Source organism: Tamandua tetradactyla, chromosome 8 (assembly GCF_023851605.1).
Source record: "Tamandua tetradactyla isolate mTamTet1 chromosome 8, mTamTet1.pri, whole genome shotgun sequence".
NCBI classification, from domain to species: Eukaryota; Metazoa; Chordata; class Mammalia; order Pilosa; family Myrmecophagidae; genus Tamandua; species Tamandua tetradactyla.
In genome coordinates, this window is record NC_135334.1 from 71,010,542 (window position 1) to 71,017,710 (window position 7,169).

Sequence of the window (7,169 nt, forward strand, 5' to 3'; positions counted from 1 at the left end):
TAGACAGTGGACCAAAGCAGCAAAAAGAAATAAAAACCTGCAGTAAGATAAGCATATGGGTAATTATAAATGCTAGCATTATTGTAGTGTATTGTTTGGTATATAACTCCAGTTCTTACTTCCTACTAATGCTAAAATGCAAATGCCTAAAAAGCAATGATAATGTATAGTTTTGGACATACAATGTACAAAGGATATAAATGGTAGCAAGTACCAAAAAAAAGTGGGGAGACCCTATTTTGCATGCTGCACTGCAGCCTCCTTTCTTTGCCACGGGCAAAGGTGCAAACCTGGCCAAGTCCAAGAATCACATCACGCACAACCAGTCCTGGAAAGGGCACTGAAATGGCATCAAAAAGCTCCAATCACAAAGACATGAATCTTTCAAGGGAGTGGACCCTAAGTTCTTGAGAAACATGTGCTTTGCCCAGAAGAATAACAAGAAGGACCTGAAGAAGATGCAGGCCAACAATGCAAGGCCATGAACACATATGCAGAGGCCATCAAGGTCCATGCAAAGCCCAAGGAGGTCAAGCCCAAGATCCCAAAGAGCAGCAGCTGTAAGCTCAACTGACATGCTTACTTTGCCCACCCCAAGTTTGGGAAGTGTGCTTGTGCATCCATTGCCAAGGGTTTCAGACTCTGCTGACCAAAGTCCAAGGCCAAGGATCAAACCGAGGCCAAAGCCTCTGGCTCCAGCTCCGGTTACTGATACCAGTCAGGCTCCCAAAGGTGCCCAGGCCCCAATGAAGACTCCTGAGTAGAGCCCTCTGTCTGCCAATATGAGGATGGAAGGGCTGGTATGACCCTGGGTTGCCATCTATATGGGGCTGGGGTCCTCCTGTGCTATGTGTACAAATAAACCTGAGGCAGGAGCAGTCAAAAAAAAAAAAAAAGGTGGGGGTATGGAGGGATACAGAAGTATACGTATATGCTATTGAAGTTGGTATCAAATCAAATATGATTGTTATATATTTTGGACATTAAATTTTAACCCCATGTTAATCACAAGGAAAACAGATGAAAAATATAAACAGATGAAAAAGGAAGGCACTCAATATAGTACAACATAAAATATCAATTAAATATAAAAGTAGGCTTAACAGAAGAAATGAGACCAAAAAAGTGTAAAACTTACGAAGACTAAACGGCAAAACGTCAGAAGAAAGTCTTGCTTTATCATAGTGATTTTAAATGCAAACAGAGTTTAAATGCAAATAGATTAAACTCCCCAGTCCAAAGGCAGAGACTAGCAGAATAGATAAAAAAAAAGTATGACCCAACTCTATGCTGTCTGAAAGAGACTCATCTTAAATTCAAAGATACAAGTAAGTTGGAAGTGAAAGGATGGAAAAAATATACCATGCAAGCAGTAACAAAAAGAGAGCTGGAATAGCTATACTAATATAAGATAAAATAGACTTTGAGTCAAAAACAGTTATAAGGGACAAAAATGGTCATTATATCCTGATAAAGAGACAATTCAACAAGAAGGTGTAACAATTATAAACAATATGGATCTAGCAGAGCCACAAAATATATGAGGCAAATATTGACAGATTTGAAGGGAAAATTTGATGGTTCTACATTTGTAGTAGGGGACTTTAATATACTACTTTGAATAATCAGAAGATCAATAAGGATATATAAGACTTGAACATAATCTAAACCAACTAGACCTACCAGACACATCCTTACCCAAAAACAATAGAAAACACATTTTACTTGAGTACACATGGATCATTCTCCAGGACAAAATAAGTTGGATCATTCTCCAGGACAAAATAAGTATCAATAAATTAAAAAATATTGAAATCATGCAATGCATATTCTCCAACCACCTATTCAGGGTGGATCTTAATCGTCTTCCTGGAACCCTTTATAGAAGAATGAAATTCAGATAAAGAGAGAGAAAGTCATGGAAGCAAGAAGCTGAAAGCAGCAAAACCTGAAAGAAAGGGGAGAGAGCAGCAGATGCCACCATGTGCCTTGCCATGGGACAGAGGAGTACAGGATCATCAGCAGCGGGTCTTCAGGAAAAAGGTATTGTCTTGATGAAGCCTTGATTTGGACATTTTCATGGCCTCAGAACTGTAAGCTTGTAAGCTAGTAAATTCTCATTACTAACCCATTTAATGGTATCTGCTTTCAGCAGCCTAGCAAACTAGAACAGATCAAAATGTAAAACTTTTTTTTTTTTTTTTTTTTTTAAAGGAAAGACAGAGAGAAGGAAGGAAGGACAGAAGGAAGGAAGACATTTTTAAACATTTTCTTGTTTTATTGTATTCTGTTTCTCCGTTTTTGTTACATGGGCTGGGGCCGGGAATCGAACCGAGGTCCTCCGGCATAGCAGGCAAGCACCTTGCCCGCTGAGCCACCGCGGCCCGCCAAAATGTAAAACTTTTGTGCTTCAAAGTACTTTGTCATAATAAAACGGCAACTTAGACAATGGGAGAAGATATTTGGAAACCACATATTTGATAAAGGTTTAATATCCAGAGCATATAAAAAACATTTTTCACCTTAATAACAAAAAGATAAAAAATGGGCTAAAGACTTAGATATTGTGCAAAAAAAAAAATAAGGATATACGAATTGCCAGAAAGCATATGAAAAGATGCTCAACATCATTAGCCATCAGGGAACTGCAAATCAAAACTACAAGATACTATTTCACACCCATTAGAATGGATGCTATTAAAAAAAACAAACAGAAAATAAGTGCTGGAGAGGATGGTGAGAATTAGAATATTCATTCATTGCTCTTGGCAATGTAAAATGGTGAGCCACTGTAAAAATCAGTGCCACTTAGTATGACAGATCCTCAGAAATCTAAGTATAGAATAACCATTTGACCCAGTATTTTTATTACTAGGTGTATACCCAAAAGAGCTGAAAGCAAGAACTTGAGCAGATACTTGCACTCCAATGTTCATAGTGGCATTATTCACAACTGACAAAAGATAGAAGCAACCCAAATGTCTATCAACTGATGAATGGATAAATAAATATTATTCAACTGTAAAGAGAAATGAAGTCCTGATATATGCAATAAATTGGATGAACCTTGAAGACATCACGTTGAGTGAAATAAACCAGGCAAAAGGATAAACATTGTATGATCTCGCTGATTTGAAATAAATAGAATAAGCAAACTCACAGAGTTATAATATAGGATATAGGTTACCAGAGGACAGGTTGGGGATAGGGAATGGGAAGTTAAGGCTTAAAATGTACAGGGTTCCTATTTGGAATGATGGCAATGTTTTGGTAATGAATGTTGGTAATGGTAGCACAACATTGTTAACATAATTAAGAGAACTGAAATATATATCTAAATGTGGTTAAAAGGGGGGAAATATTAGGTTGTAGATATGATAACAGAATAAAAATAAAAAAATTAAAGTCTATGGAACCATGCAATGAACCCTAAGTTAAGCTATGGACTGTAGTTACAGAAGAAAAAAAAAAAGAAATGGAGACAGTGTGATAAAATGGAAAGAGTACACCTTGAGACCAGACAGGCCTGGGTTTCAATCCCAGATGTGTTATTTGACCTTAGGCAAATCATGCAATCTCATTTGTACGACAGAGTATTATATACAGACTACAGGGTTGTTATGAAAATTAGAGATAATATATGTAAATCCTCTGGTATACATCTGGCACTCAATAAGTTAACTACTATTATTATCTCTATCACTTCCCCATTTAATATTTTTCACTGGGTTCTTATTTCCCCTAAGATAAACTCCAAACTCCTTAATATGACTTGTAAAACCCTCCACTTTCTACCTCTTCAGCCTTGAATCTTACCACTTTGAGTTTCCCTGACTTTGGTTCAGCCACACTGAATTACTTTCTCAATCTACCCAGGACTTTATACTGCTTTTATTTCTGTATGGAACATTCTTCCTATTCTTGACTTGACTTATCAGTATAGACATCACCTCATTCATTCATTCATTCATCAAATGTTTATGGGGCACCCATCAAGTACCAGGTACTGGGATACAACAGTAAACAAGATACACACTATCCCTGTCCTCATTAGAACTTATACTCTAGCCTTTCCATACAAGCAAGCCTGGATTTGGGGTTCCTGCTGTGTGCTTCCATGGTACTCAAAACTTCTCTCATAGCCCTTCTCTTAATATAATTGCTCATTAACCTTTAGGTAATTCTTATCAGATTGTAAGCTTTGAGGGGGCATAAGCCATGCTGTCCTAATCATCCATTCCCACTGCCTACAATGTTAAATATTTGTTGAATTAACAACAAATTTCTAAAAACACAGCTTGGCTCTGAAACATACCCAGAACACCTACTCTGTGCACTGTGAGAGAGAAAGATATGGTCTCATCACTTCAGTTTGAGAGACAGGGTGAGGGTGACAACCAGAAAAATCTCTGACTTTTGGATTGTGTCCCTATTTTCTGTGCCAACAAGCACAAGCTGACACTATGGTGGCTCTGCTGGCAGTGATACTTAGCCACTGCATCCCTCAACTCAATTTCTGCTAGAAAAGAGTTTTCTTCTTCTCAGGTCACCTTTTGTGTGCATGTATGTGGTAAAATATACATAACAAAATTAGTCATTTTAACAATTTTTAAGTGTGCAATTCAGTGGTATGAGTAACATTCAGTATTGTGCAACTATCACCACTATCTAGTTCTAAAATGTTTTCATCACTTCAAACAAAAACTCTATGCCCATTAAGCAATAATGCCCCATTCCCTTCTTTCCTAGACCCTGGTAACCATTATCTCTCCGTCTCTATGAATTTGCTCTAAATACCACATATAAATGGAATCATACAATATTTGTCCTTTTGTATCTGACATTTCCTGAGCATAATGTTTTCAAGGTTCATTTATGTTGCAATATGTATCAGAACTTCATTACTTCTTATAGCTAAATAATATTCCATTGTACGTAAATACCACATTTTGTTTACCCATTCATTGAGTTGTTTCCACCTCCCAGCAATTGTGAATAACACTGCTATAGACATTGGTATACAAGTATCTGTTTATGTTCCTGTTTTCAGTTCTTCTAAGTATATGCCAAGAAGTGGAATTGTTTGGCTATACGGTACTTCTATGCTTAACTTTCTGAAGAACCATCAAACTGTTTTCCACAGCGCTGCACCCACTTTACATTCCTGCCCGCAACGCACACCTTCTAAGGCCCCCAGTCTGTAGAGTTCTATTACCTTTATTAACCCCCGACATGATTAGGTCCCCTTATCATATCCTCTCATCTTGCCTCTACAGATCCTTTGTAAGGTTTATCAGGAACCACATCAAAATCTGAGAGGCAGCAGCTACACACACAAGAGCATCTCTCCGACACAACCTACCCTTTCAGGTGCCTTTTGGCTTTCTCCTCTCTCACAGTGAGTCTCCTGTCTCCTTTGGGCACTATCATTATAGCTTCATCTTCTTTCCTCAATTAAAACTGTCAGAGCCTGATTGTGTTCCTATCTCTAAATGAAGAAAGTAAGCAGGAATAGGAACAGCTTTATTCAGTTTCGCTTAAGTTAGATTAGATTAGTCTCTGTTGCTTGAAGCAGTCAAAGTTATTCTCATAAACTGGTGACAATCACAAACATTGGTGCAACCTTTGAGAGGGCAATCTGGCAATATATGTCAAGAACTCTTTGTAAAATTCATATCCTTTGACATTAGGAATCTATCTAGCGGATATTTTGAAATATATCAAAGATACAGTTGCAGTTACCCCAAAATGCAAGCATAATGTTCAGAAGGAATGTCTCTATCAGATGTGCTTAAAAATTCCTTATAAGACATTCAATTTGCAAATGAGTTATTACAAGACATTTAGGCCCAAAATTGAGACATCTGGAAGATTAGATAAGATTGAGGGGGAAGGGGAGCACTCAACTCTGTTATATGATAGAGTATTAAAGAGTGGACTAAAATTTCAGAACTCACCTACCCCAGTAGCCTCCCTATTGGTCACTGTGCTCCAGCCACACTGGTTGTCCTTCAGTTCTGAGCTGTGCCAAACTCTTCCCCCTAGAGCTGTCACATACACTGTTCCTGCTGTCTGAAATACTGTGTCCCCTTTTATCTGGCCAACTGCTACTTAACTATAGCCTGAAATTGCATGTCACTTTCACCAGGAAATCTTCCCAGGGTTATGAAACCCTGGGCATGATGAGGTCCCTTATTATATCCTCTCATCTTGCCTCTACAGATCCTGTGTAACGCATATCACAATGGTCATTAAATACCTGTCTACACAATTATTTGTTTGGTTCTCCTTTGAAAACTCTGTGAAGGCAGGTTCTGTTTCTGACTTCTTCATGGGCTTGGCAGAGTATCCAGCACAGAGACATGAGGTTTTCGCTAAATGAATGATTTCTGAAAATCTCAGAGCATGAGAGACAAAAGGGACTCTCAAGATCCGATGTGTTCATTTTAGAGCTGATAAAACTAAGGCTCAGAGAGGAGAAGTAATTTCCCAGTATCACCTGGCCTGTGACTCCAGGAGGCAGTTTTAGAATTATTTCATTCAAAAGTTTCTAAGAGCCTACTATGTTCAAGGCACTGTCCTAGGTGCTGGAAATACAGTGACAGACAAGAATCTAGACCTCCTAGAACGTACATCATGGAGGAGGAAGATAGCCAATAAGCAGATAAACAAACAGATATGTAATATCCGAGGTAGTGATTAAGTGCTATGAAGAAAAAGAGGTCCTCTGAAGAAAAAGTCACATAACCAGTGAGGACTCAAACCAGTGTTTCCTGGTTCCAAATGCAGGGCTCTTTCCACCACACTACGCTGCCTGCCCTAAGAAAATAAACAAAATCATAATTTATGAGGCTCCCTCAGCTGCCTGTGTGTGCACTTGGTGGGGTGAAACCTTCACGCTGTCCATGAAAAAGGGCCAACATCATCAGAAGCAGCAGCTGACTGGCTTGCCTGCTAAAGCAGGTGTCATGGTACCAGCCAGCCTGGCTTCTACCGCCTTGAAACTTAACATCTGGCACCCAAAAAGAGAGGGAGTGTGTTTAAATAAGACAGCTATTGACCTGAGTGGATTGAGGAGGGTTAGAGTTGGCTGGTCTCTGGGAATGATGCAAACCACAGGGGACAGTACTCAGGAGGCGAACACAGAAAACAGATGGGCTCAAACTACA

The 7,169-nt window shown here is 38.8% G+C and overlaps 1 pseudogene; it reads left to right on the forward strand.

Annotated features, from left to right (window-relative positions):
• The first annotated feature begins 200 nt into the window (after positions 1 to 200).
• Positions 201 to 764, forward strand: LOC143645127 (large ribosomal subunit protein eL29 pseudogene; annotated as a pseudogene).
• The last annotated feature ends 6,405 nt before the right edge of the window (positions 765 to 7,169 follow it).